This window comes from Elephantulus edwardii, unplaced genomic scaffold (assembly GCF_000299155.1).
Source record: "Elephantulus edwardii isolate Elephantulus edwardi_28Jun2011 unplaced genomic scaffold, EleEdw1.0 scaffold00345, whole genome shotgun sequence".
Taxonomy (NCBI): Eukaryota; Metazoa; Chordata; class Mammalia; order Macroscelidea; family Macroscelididae; genus Elephantulus; species Elephantulus edwardii.
The window spans coordinates 142,565-167,017 of record NW_006400095.1 but is presented as its reverse complement, the minus strand read 5'-3'; the positions used below and the strand labels follow the sequence as shown (position 1 = coordinate 167,017).

The 24,453-nt window shown below is 40.9% G+C and overlaps 1 pseudogene; it reads right to left on the bottom strand.

The window, feature by feature from the left end:
- Nucleotides 1–521: 521 nt before the first annotated feature.
- LOC102849071 overlaps nucleotides 522–24,453 on the bottom strand; it is a 28,463-nt pseudogene continuing 4,531 nt past the window's right edge.

Below are 24,453 nucleotides of genomic sequence, written 5' to 3'. Positions count from 1 at the left end.
GTTTTCGCTATAAATACATAAACATTCTCAGGAGATTTATTGAGGTTTTAAAGAGAGGAGATGGTGAGAGTAAAAATGAAAAGATTCAAATTCCCTTTTTGAGAGTAAAGTCTTGGTCTTACTCTTAAATGCTGCCAAGAAGCAGAATTCTGAGCCATTTCTGTCCAGCTGTGTTGAGTATGTTCTGTGACTATATTTTCTCTAAATTAATTCTCAGCAAAGTCTAGGTTTTGTTTGTCTGTGAGACTTTGACTATAATGCACTTGAAATTGGAATAAAAATTTAATGTAAAGTTTAAAATAAAAGTTTAAATTATTAGCTTCTGTAAGAAAACAGCCTTGCCATTTAACACAAATTGCCTAGCAAACAAATATTTATATAGTAGTGCTTTCTCTTTATTCAATTCATGACACTATCAAAGCAAAATGAAAAATAAATTTAATGGAGAAAAAAATAACATTCAATTCAACATTATGTGATCTCTGTATTATTCTATTAGCAATGGGTGGAAACGCTGATCATCAAACCCCACTGACAAAGTGGGCTGACAAAGAAGTGAACCTCTTCGATTACAAATTCTTAGGTGCTATTTCTGAGTCGTACTTCCTCCTGATCTCACGCATTTCCTCATCTTCAAGCACGAATGAAGCCAGCTTGGGAAACTGAGAAAAATAGTTCTTAGCCAGGATATGTTTGTGCTTGATCTTGTGAATAAACAAGGGTTCATATCCCTAAAAAGAAAAGATCACATAACATTAAACATCATAGGCATATTTAAGGAAATAACACTTCCATGCCTCAGTGCTTTTGTTCATTATCTCAACCCAGAGCACATTTTCCACTTCACTTTAACTGAAAAACTTTTCCTTTGACTTCTCAGAGTCCAAACAAGTCAGTCCTTCCTCTATACCTGGGAATACTCTCACTCCAATTTAATTGTGATATAGTTCTTTCTGCCTTGAATTTCATGTATTAGCATTAGAACATCACCATGACAAGGGCACCATTTTAAACCTCAGATGAATGCTTTTGCCACCTTTAGTTCTATATCTATTTTAGCCTTTCAGTCTACTTCAACTGCACACTCTCTCTCACTTGCTCTTTCTCTCTCTCTCTCTCTCTCTCTCTCTCTCTCCCCCTTCTCTCTCTTCTTTCTCGCTCTTTCTCTCTCTGTTTTCTCTGTCTCTCTTCTCTCTCTTTCTCCTCTCTCTCTTTCTCTATCCTCTCTCTCTTTCTCTTTCTGTTTTTCTGTTTCTTTCTCTGTGTTTCTCTCTTTGTTTCTCTGTTTCTCTCTTCTGTTTCCCTCTATCTGTTCCGCCCTCTGTTCCTCCCTCTGTACCCCCCCTTTCTCCCCGTCTTTCCCCCCTCTCTCCCCTCTCTCCATCTCTCATGCTTTTCTAAATTGGTCTTTCCTCCCATATCTCCAGAACTGAAAATAGAGCTTGCTTTGTTGCTGTGACAAAGGAACCTTTTCTTTGGTCACCCTGCTTGCTACCTCACATCTTCGCCTTATAAACACCTTCATTGTTTCTCTTCTCACTTCTAAACAATTAATAATTTTTACTAATAATTAATAAACTAATATTCTCACCCTTATCAACTTTATCTGAAAACTTTATACCTTTCCTTTTAAACTTTTTTCCCTTTGTCTCTCCCAAGCTAAAAAAACACCTCATCTTTTCTATGTTGGTAATGTGGAATTACAAATGAAATCTTGATAATGACAGTGGCACACAATGCTGTTTGCCAAACCAAGATCCACTACCCCTTCCATTCACATTTAGAAGCCTGACTGTGTGTAGGGTGTGCAGTGTGTAGCTTCATTTTAGCTACGAGTGGCCATGTGACACATTTCTGTCCATTGAATAGAAAGTGTCAGATGGAACTTCTAAGAAAGCTCTTTCAGGTATTTTTAACAGTGGACAGGCGCATCTGCCCAGCACCTTCAGCCATTCCCTGTGCCTGAGAGGTGAAGGAATGCAGGAGGTGTGGCAGGCACCTTACCACGAAGGGTCCCCAGCACGGAAACAACACCTTGGAAGTAGAAGTGAAGACTGGTAGATATTAGATTACATTGGTTCATTTTGCATCCTTTTGTCATGTTCAGATTTAAAAAAAAAAAAAACACCAAAAGTAAGAATGTATTTATTTAATAATTAAAAAGAAAATAAGGCCCAAAGCATTTAAAGCACTTTTACATAGAGTTGCTAAGAGGTTTCATGTCAACAGGGTTGGGTCTTCTGACTCTACCCTCACTTCCATCAACTCTGGTCAATTGAGCACCATGGAACACTTGCCCACCTCACACACAGCTCGTCTTTTTCCCTGTAGCTTATGTCGTGAATGCAAGGAGCCAAGATTATTTTCATTTTATTAAAAAAGTGAAACTCTCTGTTCATTAGGAAAGTGTATAAATGTTCTAACTTGCCACAAATCATGAACTGTCCTATAAATAAAATGAATTGTTGTTGTTGTTGTTAGGTGCCATTAAGCCAAATATGACTCGTAAAGACTCTGTGAACAAAAGCTCTGACCCCTGTCCCATCCTGTGCCATCCGCATCATCTCTGGCGTATTCAAGCCCATTGCAATAGTCACTGTATCAATCCATCTGGTTCCTGTCCTTCACTGACCCTCCACCTTTCAAAGAACGATGTCCCTCTCCAAGGAATAGCCTCCCCTAGCATCATGCTCAAAGTATGTGCTGTAAACTTTATAGTCTTTGCCTCTAAGGACCACTCTGGCTGCACTTTCTCCAGAACATATCTGTTAGTTCTTTTGACAGTAAATGGGATATTCAGTACTTTTCTCAAACACTACAGTTCAATCAACTCTTCTTCTGTCATTCTTATTCATGGTCCAACTCTCAGATGCATGGCAAGTGACTGAAACTACCATGGCATGAATCAGGCGCACCTTAATCTTCAAGTTGGCATCATTGCTCCTCAATAATTTGGAGCAATCCGTCACTGCAGACTTTCCCAGTACAATACATCTCCTGATCACCTGACTGCTGGTACGAAGTGTGTTGACTGCAGCGCCAAGTAAGATGAAGTCATCGATAAATGTTGTTTACAGGTCCAGTGGTGCAATGGTGTTTGTTTGTTTGCTTGTTTTCTTGAGATTGAGACATCAAGAAGCATAATCTTTTAAGTACTGCTTTTCAGTTTAGTTCAGCCAGAACTAAACCAGTTTCATTCCAAAACACTTTTGTCCTGGCTGAACTAAGCTGAATAGTAATACTTAAAAGACTGCACTTCTTGGGGTCATAGAAAACAGAGACAATATGGAGAAGAGGGTCCACAGAAGAGTAGGATCTAAGGAAGAAACAGGAAAACAGAAGCTCCCCACCCTGTAGTTTTCCACCTGGTACCAGTGAGACTTGAAGAACAGGAGCAATCATTCACCACAAAAGCAGGAGCTGCCCCTCATCCCCCTTCAGAAAAGGCCACTAATCAGAAAGGCAAACAAGAGAAGAGAGAAGACCACGTAAATACGTAAATACGGGCACTCAGCCCCCACCCTTGTTCCTTCTCACTCCCAAGAGGGGCCCTGCTGTCTGACTCTGTGTGCTCTGCTTGCCTATGTGTAGATGTTTCTTCTTTCACTAAAACCTAATGTTAACCACTCTCTCGAAGTGTCTCCTCTGCGGCAGCCTTCTCTGGAGAAAGCTTGCTAGTGTTCTCTGAAGTGGTCAACCTGGGTATCTGCTGTGCTTCTACCAGGACCGAACTGCACTAGCCCAAAGCCATAATAAGAAAAGTACAGACTTTTGAGTTCACTTGCTTCAGAACCTTAGCTTTGCCATTCAGTAAGATTGGCATCTGGAAACTAGAAATGTATATGACTAGAACCTTTAATTTGATACTGCAGTAATTTGATTAAATACACAAAGGGAGTTTTGTAGATTAATTGAAGAAGCCCAGGAATATCTACTTCAGGGATGAATGCCAGTTTCACCAAGGGTCCTAAACGGTATCGCTAGCATTGGCTGTGTTCCCAGGGACTGAATATTTATAAGGCAGCTTAGTTTACTAAATATAGTGTTTAGCACAGCTTCATTATCTTACTGCCCTTTTTTTTCAGTCCCTGGAGTGAAATTTTTCTTAATCTGCCTTCTTAAAACATCAGTGGGGGGGAAAAATTTTCACAATGTCAAAATTTTAATTAGTTTCTCCCTTCCTCTCCCCCAAAAGAAACAAATAAGCAGGGAATTCACTATTGAAAAGACCCATCACATTTAAAGTCATTTCTTCACTTTCCCTTAGAGGAGATTGTCCCTGGAATTCAAGGAAAAGTGATATAATCAATAGAAAGCAGAGAATTGACTCTAGGGACTATTGGCTCCCTTAGTTAAATGAAGCTCTCTTAGAACACACCAGGGCCCCCTCAAATCTGTTCATCAAAATGCTTTATAGGTTGCATCTTCTAAGTTAATGAAATTAAATGGCACTTCATTTTCTCAGAGCCTTCCCCACTCCTAGCGTTGTTGTTATGTAACTTTGAGCCTGAAATGATTCATAGCTGACCCTCCAGTAGGTTTACAGAGGCAGTAAATCTCACAGGAGGAGATTGCTCATCTTTCTCCCACAGAGTAGCTGGTGGAGTCAAACTACCTGCCTTTGGGTTGGCAGCACAACTCCACTAAGCCACCAGAGCTCCCTACGTAGTTAGTTGGAAACAAATGAAAAATGGAGACTCAGCCCTGAGACTATAGCCTCATCCTTACTCATCCTTCAAATCTGGAACCAAGCTCAGCCTTGTGGTTCAACTTTCAGGAAAATAAAGGAATGTACAAAGAGCTGGAGTCAGAAAATTAAAATGGCTCTCTCAGCATTTCTTAAGCTCAAAGAACAAAAGAACAAATCCAAGCCTCAAGTTGCAATACTTAAGGATGCTTTGTGTAGAATATTAAATGATCCAGGAAGTATTAAAAGAAGATGGAAAGAATATACAGAGTCATTGTACCAAAAGAAACTGGCAGGCCCAGAAGAATTTCATGAAACTATGTATGAGCAAGAGCCCGTGGTGATGAAGGAGGAAGTTCAAGCTGCTCTGAAAACATTGGCAAAAAAACGAGACCCCAGGAATTGATGGCATACCAATTGATATATTTCAACAAAAAGATGTTGTCCTAGCTGTGTTCACCAAGCTGTGCCAAGAAATCTGGAGAACAACCACCTGGCCAACTGACTTTAAGAGATCTATATTTGTTCCCATTCCAAAGAAAGGTGATTTGACAGTGTGGGAATTATCGAATATCATTAATATCACATATAAGCAAGATTCTGTTGAAGATTATCCAAAACCTACTGGAACAGCACATCAACAGAGAACTGCCAGAAGTCCAGACTGGGTTTAGAAGGGGGTCATGGTACTAGAATATTGTAGCTAATGTTAGATGGATCTTGGCCGAAAGCAGGGAGTACCAGAGGAATGTCTGTCTGTGTTTCATTGATTATTCAAAAGCATTTGACTGTATGGACAACGATAAACTGCGGCTAACTCTGAGAAGAATGGGAATCCCAGAACACTTGCTCGTGCTAATGTAAAACCTATACTTGGACCAGGAAGCAGCTGTCAGAACAGAGCAAGGAAGCACTGCATGGTTCAAAATTGGGAAGGGTGTACACAGGGATGTGTTCTGTCTCCATACTTTTTTCAGCCTATATGCAGAACAGATTATCCGAGAAGCTGGGCTCTATTAGGAGAAATGTGTCAAGACTGGAGGTAAATTCATCAACAATGTATGTTATGCAGATGACATAACCCTGCTTACTGAAACTGAGAACCTGAAGCGCTTGCTGTAGAACGTCAAGGACTGCAGCCTTCAATATGGATTGAAGCTCAACATCAAGGAAACAAAGATTCTTACCACTCAGCCAACTGGCAGCATTGTGATGGATGGTGAAGAGATTGAGATTATAAACAACTTTCGTTTGCTTGGCTCCACAATCAATACTCTTGGCAACAGCAGCCAGGAAATTAAAAGACATATTGTGTTGGGAAAGTATGCTGTCAGAGACCTCTCCAAAGTACTGGAGAACAACGATGTCAGTCTGGAGACTAAGGTGTGTCTGATACAGGTGATGGTCTTGGCAATCACTTCCTAACCATCAGAAAGCTGGCCAATGACTAGGGATGACAGAAGGAGAATTGATGCCTTTGAGCTGTGGAGTTGGAGAAGAGTGTTGACTATACCATGGACTGCTAGGAGAATAAACAGGTTCTTCCTGGAGAGGGAGAAACCAGGCTGCTCCTTGGAGGCAAGGATTCTGAAGCTTTGTCTGACATACTTTGGACATGTTGTAAGGAGGGAGAGAGGGATGTTATACTTGGGAGGGGACCCTTGATGAGATGGATTGATTCCATCACTGGGGTAGTAGGGGTAGGTGTGTCAGAGACAAGACTGCCACAGGTTAGAACAGGGTTTAGGGTTGTTGTACACAGGGTTGAGTTTTAGGCAACTTGACAGCACATAACAACAGCAGCAACAACAACATAAGGTGTTCATTAACACTTGGAAAGGACTCACGCCTGAGCATGACCAACAATATAAGGTCAAAAAGAGCAGTAATTTGGCAAGGACACGGCCTGGAAGGCAGGAAGGCTCTGGCTACAGTAGGAGATTCACTGCTAACCCAAAGGTCGTGCCTCTCTGGGGGTTCAAATCCACCCCCAGGTCCACAGAAGGAAGATGGACAATCTCCTTCGATGCAATTTATAGCCTCCAAAATTCCACTGGAGGGTCAGCTGTAAGTTAGTTCTGCTTGATGGCAATGAGAGAGAATGGAAATGAAGAGCTCTAGAGAGGAGGTGGGAGAGGCTTGAGTACATTACTGGTTTTAGAATTAATGTTAAAAACCAAACTATGTATGAAGAGCCAATTTGTTTTGTGAGTTTTCACACAAATCAAAATAAAAATAAATTCTTTTTTAAAAAACGTAAAATAGAGCCTCAGACCCACACACCATCAATATGGCTGCCATTAAGGACTTAATATGATAAGCAGAAGTCACTTGAGAATTTACATGTGCTTCTGTTCTACACCATTGTCAATTAGTCATCAAAAGAGATTTTAGGATTCACAGCATCTATGTAGTCCTCTGTCTCTCTTTCTCTCTCTCTCTCTCATTGCTGTCAAGTTGAAATCAATTCACAGCAGAATTTCAAAGGCTATAAATCTCAGAGGAGAAGAATACTCATCTTTATTCCTCAGAGCAGCTGGTGGATTCAAACTGCCTGCCTTTGGTTGGAAGCACAATTCCTTATCCACTAGACTATCAGAGTGCCCTCTTTGTAGTAGTGATATCCATTTATTAATTAAACAAATAGTGATTGAACCTCTAGTCTGTAACTGGCACCAGAAAGAGAAAAGCTAAGTTAAGCAAAATCCTGTCCTCGAGTAAGATTACTTACTTAGATTTCAGTGACAGAGCAACATTCTAGAGACTTACATAAGTAAATAGCAGTGATTTTAGGAATGAAACCCTCTCAAGAATATACTGTACTATAAAAGATTGCGGTAGCAGAGGCCCTTCTCTGACCTTGAACTTGCTATTAAGAGCCTACGGTACCTTATGCAGGTACCTAAGAGGCATTAACATTTCTATCTTTATCCTTTAACTTAGTTTAGTTTCCTTTTACTCTTATTCTCTTTCACACTTGCTATCACATGCTCTATTACTGGTATTCAGTGTTCCCTGCTTCTTAATCCACCTTAAGGAGTTAAATTATGCATGCTGTGTATTAAAAGCTAACAAGTTATCACCAATGAATCCAGTGATTAAACTCAATTCCCCACATAAAGCTCCCTTTTCTTACCTCTTCAATACTCGGCAGTTTGAGATGAGACAAGGCTTCATCCTTGGTAAGAAGGATGCAGTTCCAGGGGGACCACGTCACGGTCTTGTCCCATCGGACCAGGACCAGATCATTGATATCATCCCCCGCACTCAGTACCGACTGGGAGGCCCAGATGTTCTCTACCAGGTACTGGATATCTTGCAGCTACAGATCAGAAACAAGTATACGTCTAAGTATAAAAATCCTGTAAAATTTGCACAGTAGCTCAGGAAAAAAATATTTTTTAAAGAATACTTTTTCATTATTCAGTGACATATTAAACAACCCAGTCGTCACTGACTCCTTCCCTACTTGTTGTTGTTATTGTTGTGAATTAGAACCAACCCATAAGCTCATGGACCTTCAGGCAAACACACTGTTGTCAAGTTGATGTCAACTCCTAACAACTCTGGAGAACAGAGTAGATGTGACCCCAGGGTTTCCAAAACTGTTATCTTTAATGAATTAGAATTCTGCATCTTACTCCCTTGGGGAAGCTGCTGGTTTTGAACCATAGACCTTTCAGAGTAGCAATCTAGCTCTTAACTACTGTGCCACAAGGGCTCCTTCTCAACCACTGAATTGATTCTGACTCATAGTGACCTTCTGCCTCCTCAGATTTGTGAGTTTGTAATGGGGACCACCTGCTTGCTCCTCTTTCTCATGAAGCAGCTGGTAGGTTCGAACTTCTGACCTTTCTGTTAACAGTTGAATATTTAACCCACTATCTCATCAGAGTTCCTTTAATAACATGTTTTTATTGTTGTTATTTACTGTTGAGTCAGAACTGACCTATCACTGACCCTCTGAAGGGTTTCCAGAGGCACTGAAATCACACTGAGGAGATTGGCCTTTCCCACAGAGCATATGATGGATTCGAACCACTTGCTTTCAAGACTGCAGCTCAGCTTCTTAGCTCTAGGCTCCCTTCAGTCATGCAGAGGCTCCTATTTTTTCATCAAGTCTCTGCTTATTCAGCCCAAATGATCTAACACTACCAGTCTCACAGTCTCAATTCCATTGTCAGCCCAGAAGAAACTGTATGTTTTGCTTTCATTATATTAATTTTGTCTTGCTTTATAAGATATTAAATATTCTTCAAAATTTCATTAGTACTGCTGTACTGTTAATATGAAATTCATTCCTCAAAGATTTTATAAATGAAGAAATTGAGTAGTGTTTTGTACAGGTTCAACAATACATTTAGTGTTATTTTCATGAAAACAGAAGAAGAAATTGCATAAATTAAATAAACATTTAAAATTATAAAATTTTACCCTTTTAGCAAAAACTTATTATAATAACTTTTTATCATAGGGTCTGCATGTATTTAGAATTATCAGAGAGAGATCAGTCCATAATCTTAAAAAAAAAGAAAGAAAGAAAGAACCGTTACTTTCAAAGGGAAGCGAAAATCTTTTTGTTAAGGCTAGTGGACAAAAACTTACACAAGTTACCAAAGCTTCTTAAATATATATCTACATTGTACATAGGGTCACTATGAGTCACAAGTGACTCAACGGCACATAACAACAACACCAGAAATATATAACCTGTCACCATCAGCTTTCAAATGTTTCCTAAATAAAATTTTTCAATTGATTCCGCTGCACTAGACAAACCTAACCTTAACTGGTGCTAGAAATCACTGCTGTTGTGGAAATGAAATTTTGGACTTTTTTCATTTTAACCCTCCACATGGTTTTGCTTACATTCAAAACGTACATTTGTTCACATTTGTGCTTATCGTGTCTTTATTTCTTTTGCCGTATTTTCTTTTCCTCTAGATATCTTGGCACTTTACATCCCTTTTGAGGTGATGTTTCTGGGCTGCCTCCCCCCTGGGTCTTTGTCAACATCATTACAGGTATTCTGTCTCCTCAGACTCAACAACTTAAGCCTCTGACAGCATCTCCTCTCTCCTGGCATAGCACAATTCTACGTCTGCCTCTCAGCCTTTAAATTCTATCTCAAACTTGCCAGTAAAGCTACCCACAGCTGGGGCTCCAGAAAAACGCTTTTCATTCTTCCATCTTATCTTCCGTGAAGGGTCCTTCCTCAAGGAATCAAGCTCTGGCCTACATGAAATCCCTCTGTATTGTTTACATAGTGTCCACGTATCTCCTCAGAGCCCTAAACATTTATCACAAACAAAAGCACTACCTTTGAGTGGGTTCTGACCAGAGGTTACTGTGCAGGACATGGGAGATCTGCCCCATGGGATGTCTAAGCCTACGAGTCTTTCCAGAAACAGATCAACACATATTTTTGTACGCATATTTTTGGGCATTTTTAAAAAAAAATTTTATTTCATTATTTTTTGTGTGTACCATCAAATCAGATCTGACTGGTACAGGAGGACACTGTTCCTCCTTGAGCAGAGCATCTGGTGGATTTGAACTGTGCACCTCTGAACTTGCAGTTGCAGCTTCTTGCCACTAGGCCACCAGAGCTCACCTTTGGGCATATTTTTAACATCTCCCTTCTTTTGTAGGTTATAATGTCTTATTCACTATTACAGTCTCAAAAAAATAACTCTTCGGCCTTCCCAATGAATGCTGCAGAGCAATGGTGATTCAAATGGCTGGAAGTGTGCAGCACTGGGAACGAAGCCACCAGAGCTCAGTTCTTGAAGAACAAGAACACAGCTACACACACAACTCGTGAAGTCATCACTGTCCACCTTCAGGAACCAAAGGCCTTATGACCACCCCAGAACTTGCTTGTCTGCACTTCCCATCTCCACTCCAACCCCACAGGCACACTGCATCCTGAAGGATCCCCCTCACCTCCATACCTGCATCAGGTAAGCCAGGCTGGCATCGTCATCATAATCCGACTCTGAAAAGTAGAGGCGCTGGAGTAAACACTTGAACTTCAGATAGGACTCTCGCTTGCGAGTCTCGTTCTCCAGGTTGTTGCACTGACGGCAGCGGTAGATGCGCTGCTCGGTGGACGAGATGGGAAACTCCGTGGAGGGCAGGTAGAGCTGGCAGCTGTGGCAGAAGTGAATCTTCCTGTAAAACTTCAGGGGGTCCATGGGCACCTAAAGAAAGAGACAAACAAAACGTTACATACGGTCCAGTAGACACCAACTCACAGATGACCCTCCAGGGGCTTTTCAGAAGCGGTAAATCACAGGGGATCTTTCTCCCAAGGCGAAGCTGGTGGATTTGAATCGCATGCCTTTGGGTTGGCAGCGCAACTCCTTACCACTAAGCCACCGAATATAAAAATAATTTCAAACACTAACTGACAGAAAGACGGAGAGTCAATACCTCAGAGGAAGATGTAAAGTTGCACAACTGTTAAAATTATATCTCCCCCCTTTTTCTGTCTAGAATTTCTATTTCAAATATAATTCATTTAGTCTGCCAAACTGTATTAAAAATCTATGCAATTCATTAACATTAAAGACGCGTAGTAAACTCACAAGGATAATTGATGGGGGAAATCTAGTAAATACATACACTTTTGGGTTGTTGGAATAAGAAAAATCCTTCACCTACTCACAACCAGTTAGAAAGTACGTCTTTATACAAATAATAGAATGCTTTAATTATTCCTACAAGTAATAGCTCAGTCACTCAATGCTGTAGTCAGAACTGACTCATAGCTGAACCTCGAGGGGGTTTTGAAGGCTGCACATCACATAAGAGGAGAGAGTTTTCACCTGCAGAATCAGAAATAGCACACTTATTTCCCACCACACTGGAAAAGCTCACCATTTTTCCCATTACACGATCATTGGAGAACCCAGAGAGCACTGAGATCTCCTTCATCTGTGCCTTTTACCCCCATAGGATTTTGTTACTTCTTCATCTATTCTGTATCTTTCCTACAAGTCATCTATGTTATCCTCCATATTTTACATATTATTCACTCATTGCGATGGATTTGGAACTCATTCTCTGGTGGGTTATGGGGCTATAAATCACACGGAAGGAGATTATCCGTCTTTCTCCCAAGGAGCCACAAGCAGATTCAAATTGCCAGCAAGGCACTCAGTCTGTGGGTTAGGAACACCACTCTTTCCAGACGACGCCAGCAGAGGCCCAAACAGGCTGATAACCAACATAAATAAAATGCATGAGTTATTCTTATGAAATAAAATGCACAGCTTGCAGTGGGAGAGCTCCCTTCCAAAGGGTCAGAGAACTGTCGAGATTGTTTTCAGGTTGCTGAATTCAAATGTGGCAGAATTTGATCTTTGCATGAGTAACGCAGTAAAGATGCCCACCAAGCTGTTAATGTCATTATCTTAGGAGACTCTAAGTTAGGAAAACAGAATGATGAGGGGTTAACAAGGAAAAAAATGACAAGCAAAAATATTTGACAAAGTTCCATCTTCATTCATTATTTAAAAATAAAGATAGCAAAAACACAATCATCAAGCTTTAGACTGAAGTGGTTATTGTTGTCACTGTGGTCAGGTGCCCATAGAACTGAGTATGAACCATAGTGATCCTATGCAGAATAGATCTGAACCTTTCCTATCTTGTGCCAATCTCATAAGCTCTTACACACTTGAGCCTGTTGCTATAGTCACTGTGTCACCTGCTTGAGGGTTTCCTCTCTATTTCATTTGGATTGAAGATAACATCTTTAATCCAATAAAGCAAATTTTCATTAGCCCAAAGCTAACATTATACTTTAAAAAAAAAACATTAATTCAAACTTACTGGTATCAAATTGAAGCCAACTCATAACTGAACTTCCAGCAGGCTTCTGAGACTGTAATGCATGATTTATCAACATCAAAAATAATTATTCAAAGAAGGTTGTCACCAATAGGATGGTCCTCCACATGGATCCCAAGTAGTGTTATTGTTATTGTTATGTGCCATCGCATCGCATAGCAACACTACGTACAATAGCTCTGAAGCCTGCCCTATCCTGAGCCAGTCTCACTGTCTACAACACATTTACTCCCATTTGCCCCAGTTATTGGGTCAATCCATCTCCTCTGGGGTCTCCATGCTGTCCATCCACCCTTCCAAGCATGATCTCCCTCTCCAAGGACTGGTCTTTCCTGGCCACATGCCCAATGTATGTGATATGGAGCTTCAGAATCCTTGACAGCATGGAGAAAGTTGGTTTTACTCTCTCCAACAAAAACCTTTTTCTTCTCTTGGCAGTCCATGGTTTGTTCAATACTCTTCAAACCAAAACTTACAGACATCAATTCTTCTTTTATCATCCTTAGTGATTGTCCCAACCATGGACTGGATCAGGCGCACCTTAGTCCCTAGACTGAAATCATTGCTCTTTAGCAATTTGGAGAGGTCCCTGACAGCAGATTTCCCCAATGCAATTCATCTTTTGATTTCTTGACTACTGGTGCCAAGGGAATTGATTGTGGAATTGAGCAAACTGAAATGGTTAACAGCCTCAATCTCTTCTCCATCTATCATGATACTAATTGGCCCACTCATGAAAATCTTTGTCTTCCTATACTGAGCTTCAATCCATATAGAAAACTGCAATCCTTGACTTTCTGCAGCAACCACTTCAGGTCCTCTTCAGTTTTGGCAAGCAAGGTTGTGTCATCTGCATAAAGCAGTTTGTTGGTGATGAGTCTTCCTCTAATCCTGAAACCACATTCCTTCTCATAAAGTCCAGCCTCCCTGATGGTCTGTTCTGCATATTTTTTAGAAAGGTAGGGACAAGAAAGCATTCTTGATGTACTCCTTTCATGATTTTGAACCATGCAGTGTTTCCTTGCTCTGTTCTGAGGACTGATTTCTGGTCCAAGTATAGGTTTTACATAAGCACAATCAAGTGTTCTGGGATTTCTGTTCTCCTCAAGGTAAATGACAATTTGTTGTGATCCACCCAGTCAAATGCCTTTGCATACACAGTGAAACACAGACAGATATCCCTCTGGTGTTCTTTGCTGTTGACCAAGATCCATCTGACACTGTCAATAATGTATCTAGTGCCACAGCCTCTTCTAAACCTGGCTTTAATTTCTGGCAGTTCTCTGCTGATGCACTGCTCCAGGCATTTTTTATCATTTTCAGCAGGATTTTGCTCCCATGTGATATTGTTGGATAATTTCCACACTCTGTCTAGTCACCTTTTCTCAGAATGGTAATAAATATGGATCTCTTCCAGTCAGTTGGCCAGGTGATTGTTCTCCAGATTTCTTGGGACAACCTGATGAGCATGTCAGGGCAGCAACTGTTTGCTGAAATATGTCAATTGGTGTTCCATCAATTCCTGGGGCCTTGTTCTTTGCCAATTCCTTCAGAGCAGCTTAAACTGCTCCTTTATTAACATTGCCTTTTGATCATATGTTGTTTTATGAATTTTTTCTTTGTGAGCCAGATCTTTTTGGTACAGTGACTGTGTATTCCTTCCATCTTTTTAAATGCTTCCTGGATCGCTCAATATTCTGCCCATAGCAACCTTAAATTATTGCAACTGGAGGCTTGAATTTGTTCTTTAGTTACTTAAGCTTAAGAAATGTCAATCAAGTTCAGCCCTTTTGATTTCCTGACTTCAGCTCTTTGCACATTTCATTATAATACTTTGTTTTGTCTTCCTGTACTGCCCTTTGAAATCTTCAGTTCAGTTCCCTAACTTGCTTTTTGACTTCTCAGTGCTCTAGTACAATGTTTAGAGTCTCTTCTGACATCCAACCAGGTCTTTTCTTCCTCCTCTGTCTTTGTAATGACTTTCCACATTCTTCCTGGATGACAGTCTTGATATCCTCCCACAGCTCATTTGGTCTTCGTTCATTAGTGTTCAAGGTCTCAAATATATGTTCCTAAAATGGTTTTGAAGTTAAGGTGGGGTAGACTCAAGGTCAAATTTTGGTACCAGTGTACTTTATTTTACCTTTTTAGCTTTAGTTTGAACTCACATATGAGTAGTTGGTGGTCTGTTCCACAACAATCAGCACCTGGCCTAGTTTTCACAACTGATACTGAGCTTCTCCAATGATTCTTTCCACAGATGTAATCAGTCTGATTCCTGTGCATCCCATCAGGGGAAATCCATATGTGTAGTCTGCATTTCTGTTTCTTATAAAAAGTATTTGCAACAAATAAATCACAGTTTGTACAAAATTCTATCATTCAATCTCCAGCCTCATTTCTGTCAACAAGTCCATGTTTTCCAACTACTGATCCTTTTTCCATGTTCCCAATTTTGCATTCCAGTTACCCATTATTATTAATGCATCTTGGTTGCATGTTTGATTGACTTCTGACTACAAAAGTTGGTAGAAATTATCTGTTTCTTATGTTTGAGCTCTGGTTGTTGGTGCATAATTTGGGTGCTCAGAATTAGAACAGTATCAGACAGACAAACATTTTACTAAAAGGAGCAGCTGAAAGACACTTCCCGCTCCCAGAAGTAACCAACCGATTTAGTGTTGGTCTCCCCCAACCTTGGCATCCCCATTTTGGGACACGTGTCTTTTTTGTCCTGTCCCTGTCCCTGCTCCACCAGCATCCCTCACTTCCACCCCCACCTACCCCATCCAGTACCTCTCCTCCCCCACCAGCCAGCCTTTGATAGGATGGTTTAGGCCTCCCATCACTTCTGTGGTTCCTCACGCCTCATGCTGCTGCTGTTCTCTCACTTTGCTGCCATGCTCTTTTGAGTTTAGGAGGCTCTAGGTTCAAATCCCATGTACCAGTTTTAGGGAGAGATTTCTGTCTGAGGCAGGACTGGGGAGGGGTCCTTGTCCCTGGGCTTCTGCTCCAGGATTGTCGTCTTGTGACTAGTGTCTCTACTTTTCTATTTGTAGCTCACTGCTGTCACAGTAGGACAATTTTCCAGGTGAGGGCAATGTCTCCTCTAGATCTGGCATGTTTGTGTTTGGAGACACGTAAATTTATCATTTCACATTTTAAGGTTTTAAGAAAACTAAATACAGAGGGAGAAAGTACAGTACCTTAAGGAATCTTGCAACTTCAGGATTAAACAGAGGTGTTTTGATATAATGAAGAAAGAGTGTTGTAATTCTTTTTCTGAGTCCTTCTAGATTACAGCTTTTGACTCCTCTCATCATAAGGTCAACCTCTCTGTCAATCAATTCTAGAATTTCCTGAGTCAGTTTACAGTCATGCTCCTTAAAAAAATATACAAAAATAGTAATAAAACTTTTTATTAGCTTTTCATTATGATTTGAGCAGAAGTTTGCAAATGAACCAGTTTCTCATTCAATGATTCATGTATATTTCATGAAATTGATTACAATTTCCACATAACAGTACTCTTCCCATTTCCCCCTCTGTTTCCAGTTTTCATGTCCTTCTTCCCTATTCCTCGCAGCCTTCTGGGCTTTGTCCCTAGGCACCTGCTCCCTTTTTTACTCATGGTTGGTTCCGAAGGAGTGTGTTCCTCTCTGGTTTTATAAGCCTTCCTACTATTTGACTGAAAGCTGATTAATAGAAGTTATTTCAGTTCCAGGTTTAAAGAATGGCTAAGTGGTACTAATCTCAAGTCTTTGAGAGAGAGAGAGGGGGGTGATTTTGAGATTTGCTCTACATTTTGCCCCACTCTACCAAGGACTTCCTATTGTGATCCCTTTCAGAGTGGTAAGCACAGACAGGTAGGTCCCTTCTCTAAAGCACTTCATTTTCAAAATTGCCATGAAAAACAAAGCAAAAATGAGATGATAAAAAATAAAACATGGCTGATATGATTTTCTATAGGTAAAATAGTTGATAGGGAGGCAATGATATTATTTAGAACAGGTTGTTGTTGTTGTTGTTGTATGCTGTTCAGTCAGAACTGACTCATAACTGACCCTCCAGTGAGATTTCAGAGGCAGTAAATCACACAGGTGGAGACTGCCCATCTTTTTCCTGTGGAATACTTGGTAGATTCGAACTGCCTGTCTTTGGGATTGTGATTGCAGCTTCTTACTTCTAGGCCACCAGAGCTCCCTAAGAGATGTTACAATATGCATAAGCTGTGAAGAGATGGATATTGACTAAGGATGATGGAAGAAAAATTGATACCTTTGAATTGTGGCGCTGGAAAAGAGTATCATGAGCTGCCAGGAGGACAAACAAGTTTGTCTTGGAAAGGCTGAAACCAGGCTGCTCCTCAGAGGCAAAGATTTTGAAACTACATCTCACATATTTGGGCATGTTTCCAGGGACCAGTCTCCTGGGTGAGTGAGATCATGTTTGGAAGGGTGGAGGTACAATGCAAGAGAGAAAGATTCTGGATGAGTTGGACTGACTCAGTGATTGGGGTAATTGGGGTAAATGTGTTGGAAACAATTACATTGGCTCAAGATAGAGCAGGGTTCAGAACTAGCTTACACAGTGTTGCTATGAGTCTCAAGTGACTCGAGGGCAGAGAACAATAGCAGCATGTGCCTTAGAGAACTGTGTATGTGCACTACCTGGCCAATGCAGCCAAGAATTAGAAACCATGAAATGTCAAGAAATAGATAAATAAGTCAAGGCTTAGTCATACAAAGGAATAGCATCTAATATAAGATATAAATGGGATACAGCTATGTGATGTTAAGGGTTTATTGTTTAAAATGCCTTCCCTAGCCATTAATTTTGCCTTTGCTATGATGATGAACTGGAATATGCAAATAGTGTTTTAGCCTCTCCACAAGGGGACAGACTAGACTCCTCATTAAATTGAGCAGATCTAGCAGGTGAATTTGAGAATGTCACCACAAGCAAAAATGAAACAGGAGAAGGTAGTGCATCCTTTGGGGCCAGAGATTCTTTTGCCAACCAGACTAGGGTTTGCCAGACAGACCAGGGTCTACAGAAGCAGCAGAGAACCAGAGACCTGACATGAGGTGGGATCAACTTGAAAAGGAGCTGACCTTGGAACTGCTACATCAATGTACCTGAGCTAAGAGCCTTTTGCCCAAGTTTGTTGGAGGACTAGGGAACTCACTCTGAGGAGAAGAGTCATAACTGAAAAGACTAAGAGCCTTTTGACTTCCCTACTATGGTTCTGTGGGGTCTGTACAGCTATTGCAAAGGCTTTTGGACCTAGTAAAAGCTGTAAGATTGGTGTTACGATGATGAGAAAAAAGGACAGAAGAATGGTGGACATATCTGACTCCATAGGAATTGGTGTTGTCTTGTTGATGTTGTTGAAGGGGACAGTTCCTCTTTGTGGGATTAGTAAAGGTCAATAAGACCATCCCTATGTGGCCCTTGCTGTTTTTACATACTACATTTAATTAGGAGCTAGTCTTTCACAAGTTAAAGCTGAGCGAAAGAAACAAGGCACAAAATAATACATTCGGTATAATTCCACATAATAAAATTTCAATAAATAATACTAATTTATGCTCTTTAGAGAGCTCTGGTGGCCTAGTGGTAAGGAATTGGGTTGCCAACCTAAGGCATGCAGTTTGAATCCACTAGATGCTTCATGGGAGAAAGATGGACAAGCTCCTCCCATGCAACTAACTACCTTGAAGACCTGCTGAAGCTTCAGCTAAGGGTTGGTTCTGACTTGATGCTACACAACAAAAACAAAATGACAAAAAAAATAAGTACATTAACATGTTAAACTTCTTTCTTCTGGGAGTTATTTCAAGAGGAGTAAAGGGAAGATTGTGGTTGAGAAGGGACAAGGAGAATATCAGAAATCTTACTGATGTCCTATTTAGACTCTTGAAGCCCTGGTTTCTCCACTTGTCTAATGACTACTCTCTGATGAGGATGGATGCTTCACCCAAAGCCACAGCTCCCTGCAGAGGGCAGCCAGCCTCCCACAGATGACCACTGTGGAGGCAGAAAGACCTGGTCCCTCTGCCTCAGTCCAGGTTCTGCAGGTTCAAGGTATACATTGGCTGAAGCCATCGTGGAGACCCTTTGTGGTCTCATCTCCCCTCCACCCAGTCCTGCCCTCAGCACTGTCTCTGATAGGAGGTCCTTCAAAGAGCTCGCTAGTGAACTCCGTGTGCAAACCCTCATCAGCCTGCTCACAGGGAACTTGACCTACAACATCCACTAATTTCATTTGCATAAAAAGCAACATTAAAAATGCAGACATTAATAATTGATGAGGAATAATAATAAAATACTTATGATAGTTCCTTAAAATGGTTGAGTTTTATTTTTTCCTGAAAAGGGACAAAAACTGTGGACAATCATTTCTGTTTAATCTTGCACTTTATAATTGTATTCCTCATACAAATAAAAATGTTTACATTTACAACTTGAGTTGTGCCATGATTTTTGATGAATCATATATCACAAAATATAGTTTGAGAACCTTTATCCAACAACAACAAACCATGCAATATGGATGTCTGATTGCTTAGTGGTTAGGAATTGAACAACTAGTGAAAAGGTACATGACTCTCATCTTCCAGCTGCTTCTAGAGAGAAAGATAGGCAACCTCCTCGTATGGTCTCTGAAAATTCACTAGAGTGTCAGCTATGGGCAAGTTCCAACTCCACAGCAACCACAAACCATCCAATAAAGCAAGTATAACAAGCTGCTTTTCAGTCAGAACAGACTCATAGCTAACCCTCCAGTGTGGGTTTTCAGAGGCTGTAAACTGCACACCTTTCCCGCACGAAACAACTTGGTGGAATCAAATTACCTGCTTTTGGGGTTGGAAGTGTAACTCCTTACCCACTAAGCTAATATCTCCCAAATTATACTTTTTTTAAAAAACCAATAATTTTTTGGTTATTGACAAAATTTAAATTTGTCTATACAAACATTGTTGTTGTTGTTGTTGTTGTTGTTGTGTGGCATCGAGTTGCTTCCGACTCATAGTGACCCTATGTACAAGAGCCCTAAACACCGTTTTATCCTGTGCCAATCTTGCCGTCTCAAGCGCACTCATTCCCACTCCAGTCACAGAATCGATCCATCTAATCAAGGGTTTTCCTTTCCTGCGCCGTCCCTCTACTCTGCCAAACATTGTTGTTGTTGTTGTTGTTTGGTGCTGTTGAGTCATAGACGACTCATAGCGACCCTATGAATGAATGGCCTGAGCACTGTTCGTACATAGAGTTTCCGGAGGCAAGCCATTTCGGAAGTGGATGCCACTCCTGCTTCCAGGCTTGATTTAGTCGGGAAGCTCCAGCCAACACTGTCCACCATGGGTGCCCATTACCACGATTGGCACATCACTGTCACAGTCTTCAGCCTCACAGCAACCACAAGTTACCTCTGCACAGCAACGCACAGACTAGTGCTATACCACCTAGAAGAATGCTGCCAAACCTTAGTAATCTGCATATTCACTTAATGCAAAATACTGGTTTATATTAATATTCAATTTACATTTTCTTCTTGTTATCTACCTCTATTCCTTAACCAGGACATAGAAATATACCTTCACAGTGTGTTTGAGTGTTAGGAGTACATCCAACCTCTCATCTTGGGAGATATTTTTCAGCATAATGCATTTATAGATGTTATACAGCTCTCTGGCTCTGATGGTGAACTGTGTATCCATCTCCATTCTTTTGTCCTCGTCTGTTCTCCATATCTTTGGAGCTGAGCACTTGAAAACAACATAAGTATATAATTATGATGTAAATAGAAGCTAATTTTTTTATTACTCCAGTAAAAATTTATCTAAACATTATGTTAATGAGCATTAACTATGTGCTTTTATGAACAAAAGTATCAGAAAGATGTAATAAATTGGAGACACTGTCAGCATGCAAAAGGAAAATCTTTTAGGCAAAAGAAAACCTGAGCAAGAAAGCTATTCAAACTGTAGAAGTTTAAGCATTAATTTAGGATTGTCTACTCATTTGTATTAGCCAGAATGTTGAAAGTCAATCTCTCCATTTCCAGAAGAAAGCCTACTCTTTAAGATAATGTTTCTCCACAGTATCTTTCTGATTCACTTCTGTTAGTGTATGAGTGTTCCTTGATCACACTTTTCCAATTAAAGATGACCTGTGGAGTAATCATGACAATCTCTAGGATGTCAGATCCAGAGATAAGACGAGGGAGCTCTGGTAGGAGAATCACAGAGTTTGGCTGCTAATCCAAGGGAACCCCTTCATGGGCAGTTAGAGTCCACTAGAAAGATGGGCAATCTCTTCCCATGCCATTTACAACCTCAAATGGTATTTCTGTTTCCAACTCTCTGAGAAAGCACCAGACCGCCTACCATGGTGGTTGTACCATTTTACATTCCCACAAGCAGTGAATGAGAGTTCCAATTTCTCTACAACCTCGCTGTCATTGGCTGTTTGTTGCTCTGTTGAACTTGCTGTTGTTAATGGGGTGAGATGGTACCTCATAGTTGTTTTGATTTGCATCTCTCTAACCGCTAGGGATTTTGAACATTTCTTCATGTATCTGTTTTCCATCAAAATGTCCTCCATGGTGAAGCACCTATTCATAGTCTGTGCCATTTTGTAATTGGATTGTTCATCTTTTTCTTCTTGAGGTTCTGGAGTACTCTATAAATTTTAGATCCCTTATCAGATACTAGGAGTATGCCCTAAAGAAACAAGAATTGCCATCCAAACAGATGTATGCACACCCATGTATATTGCCACATTAGTCACAATAGCAAATAAATGGAAGCAATCCATGTGCCATCATCAAATGAATGGACAGGAACACTATGGCATATTCACACAATGGAATACAAGGAACTCATAAAATGTGATACAACGTGGATGACCCTGGAGAATATTATGCTGAGTGAGATATCTCTGTCACAAAAGGACAAATACTGCATAACACCTCTGTTATAGAACTGGACTGACATGGAAGTTAGGGAGAAACCAAGGAAAGAGGGGATAAATAATGAACACTGCATTGGAACCAGTGAAGGAATGAACTGTTTGAAAGGAATATACAATTAGGTGTTATTTGTACGACAACAGTCCAGAATAAGAGGGCCATAGCTAAGTGCATAGGGGGAGGGGCAGAGGGAAGGGAGGAAATGATATAACAATGAATGGATTTTTTTTTTAAGTGAAGTGGGGCAGGGTATAGGGAGGAAAATGTACAACAATGAATAAATGAAAATCAAACTTTCTGTAAACTTTCATTAAAATCACAATTTAAAAAAAAAAATTACAACCTCAGGGAGCTTTGGTGGCCTAGCGGCAAGAAGCTGCACTGCAATCCTAGAGGTGGTTGTTGTTGTGATGTGCCGTCGAGTCGCTTGCGACTCATAGCGACCCTATGTACAACAGCCCTAAACTCCGCTCTGTCCTGTGCCAATCACACTGTCTCTGACACTCCCATCCCGATTATCCCAGTCACTGAATCAATCCACCTCATAGGGGGCCTTCCTCCCCTGCGCTGTCCCTCCACCCTCCCAAGCATGATGTCCCTCTCTAAGGACCGGTCTCTCCTCACAATATGTCCAAAGTATGTTAGACGGAGCCTCAGAATCCTTGCCTCCAAGGAGCCACCCGGTTTAACCCTCTCCAGGACAAATTTGTTTGTTTTCCTGCAGTCCATGGTATTCTCAATACTCTTCTCCAGCACGGTTCAAATTCACCAGATGCTCTGCTGGAAGAGGAGAGGCAATCTCCTCCTGTACCAATCAGATCTGATTTGAGGGTACACACACACACAAAATTTAAAATATTTAAAAAAAAATTTTTTTTTAAATTCACAAACTCGGAAAACTGCTTAAGGGTCAGCTTTCAGCTCAGACTCAAGGGCAAAGAGGGAGGGATGACAACAACAGGACTCTACAAGGTCTAGCTCGATTTTCTATATCATAGATCTACGTGGGGCATGTTCATGAGCCTTCACAAAGCAGGGGCCCATGACGAAACAGCGACCTCTAGTGGCCTTGGCAGTGCTATGCTCCCGGCCTCCCTCCTGACACCTAAGATTCCCCTTTTCTCTTTCCAAATCTGGCACTGGTGGCTTCCAACCTTGCGCCCTCCTGAACTGTGTTATCACAAATGAAGCACATTTGCCCCAAAGCTCGTCTGCAGACTCCCAGGCTAAGAATCCAGAGACCAGGGAGAGACGATGGAGTGATCTCTCTGTGGCACAATCATCAAGGCAGATGTTAGCCACTAATTTTGTCTATCATAGACCCAAACGTCCAAAGAAGATGTTTCATCTAAAAATTTGATCATGAAAATGCAATCTCCTTTGCTTTTTTTGTTATTATGTGCTGTTGTATCAGAACCCACACATAGCTGAACTGCTAGCAAGTTTCCAGGGGCTATAAACTGCATGGGAGGAACATGCCCATCTTTCTCCTCTGAAGTAGCAGGTATATTCAAACCATGTGTCCTTGGGTTGGAAGCACAACTCCTTATCCAACCTCAGTTTCTTTCTTTTGTCTTAACTTATCAGAAACAGTGCTATGTTGATCACATTATTAACTTTTCCAATTTGGAAGTATTTATAAGCTGGAGGTTAGTTGCTTTTGAGACCTGTGGCCCAACATATATCATACTTCCAACTATTTAAAGATTTGGAATAATGGAAAGTTTAAATAAAATCCCTCTGCAACGAAAGAAATCATGTATAGGGATATTCTACAGGAATGCAGAATAGCCAAACACACACATGATATAAGTGACCTTTGATGTCTTAAGAGTTCACTTACAAACCAGAGATTGGTGGCTCAAAATCATCCAGAAATATCTTGAAAGACATGGTGCTCTGCTTCTTTAGGTCACAGCTCTGAAAAAAAAATCCTGTGCTGTATGTGGTAGATTATTCAATACATCTTTTCCAGCCATTGCTTTTGCTTGTTACCACATGACTGGTTTGTGGTTGTTAGTCCACTATGATTCGTAGCAACCCTACATATCACCATCAGCAAAGAAGAAGCAGGCGTACAGCAAAATCTTTGGGGCCAGAGGTTCCTTTAGCAGTCAGACCTATGGGAGCAGCAGAAAACTAGAGACCTGACATGAGCCACTGCTGCTCTAGGATCAAGGGCTTTATAACACTTGCTTAAAGCCAGGAGACTGAAGGCTAAGGTATCTATGAGCACATTTCAGAAGCTGTCCTGACTGAGTGACTGTATCTGCTACTCACCTGAATTATAGCATCTGGACTTCTCTAACATGGTTCTGTGTAGTTGATGATCTATCACAATGGATTGTGGACCCAGTAGAACAGTAAGATTGGTAAAACATGAACAATAGCCTAGTGACAGATTTTTAATTTATTCTATCAATTTACCATTAACTTTTCACTGTCGTGACTAAGTCCTAGTTAAGTCACTTCTTATTCTTCTTGTTATGTGTTGTCAAGTTGACCATGACTCATAGTGACTCTATACACAATAGTCCTGAACCCTGCTCTATCCTGGGCCAATCTCACTCTCTCTGATACACCTACCCCTACTACTCCAGTTACTGTGTCACTCCATCTCCTCCAGGGTCTTCCTCTCCTGTACTGTCCTTCCACCCTTCCAAGCATAATGTCCTTCTCCAAAGACTGGTCCCTCCTGACTACGTGTCCAAAGTATGTGAGACAGAGTCTCAAAACCCTTGCCTCCAAGGAACAGCTTGGCTTGACTCTCTCTAGGACAGGCCTGTTCGTTCTCTTAGTAATTCACGGCATGTTCAATATTCTTCTCCAGCACCACAACTCAAAGGCATCAATTCTTCTTCTTCAGTCATTGTCCAGCTCTCTGATGAATAACAGGTAATTGTAAAGACCATGGCCTGGATCAGGTACACTT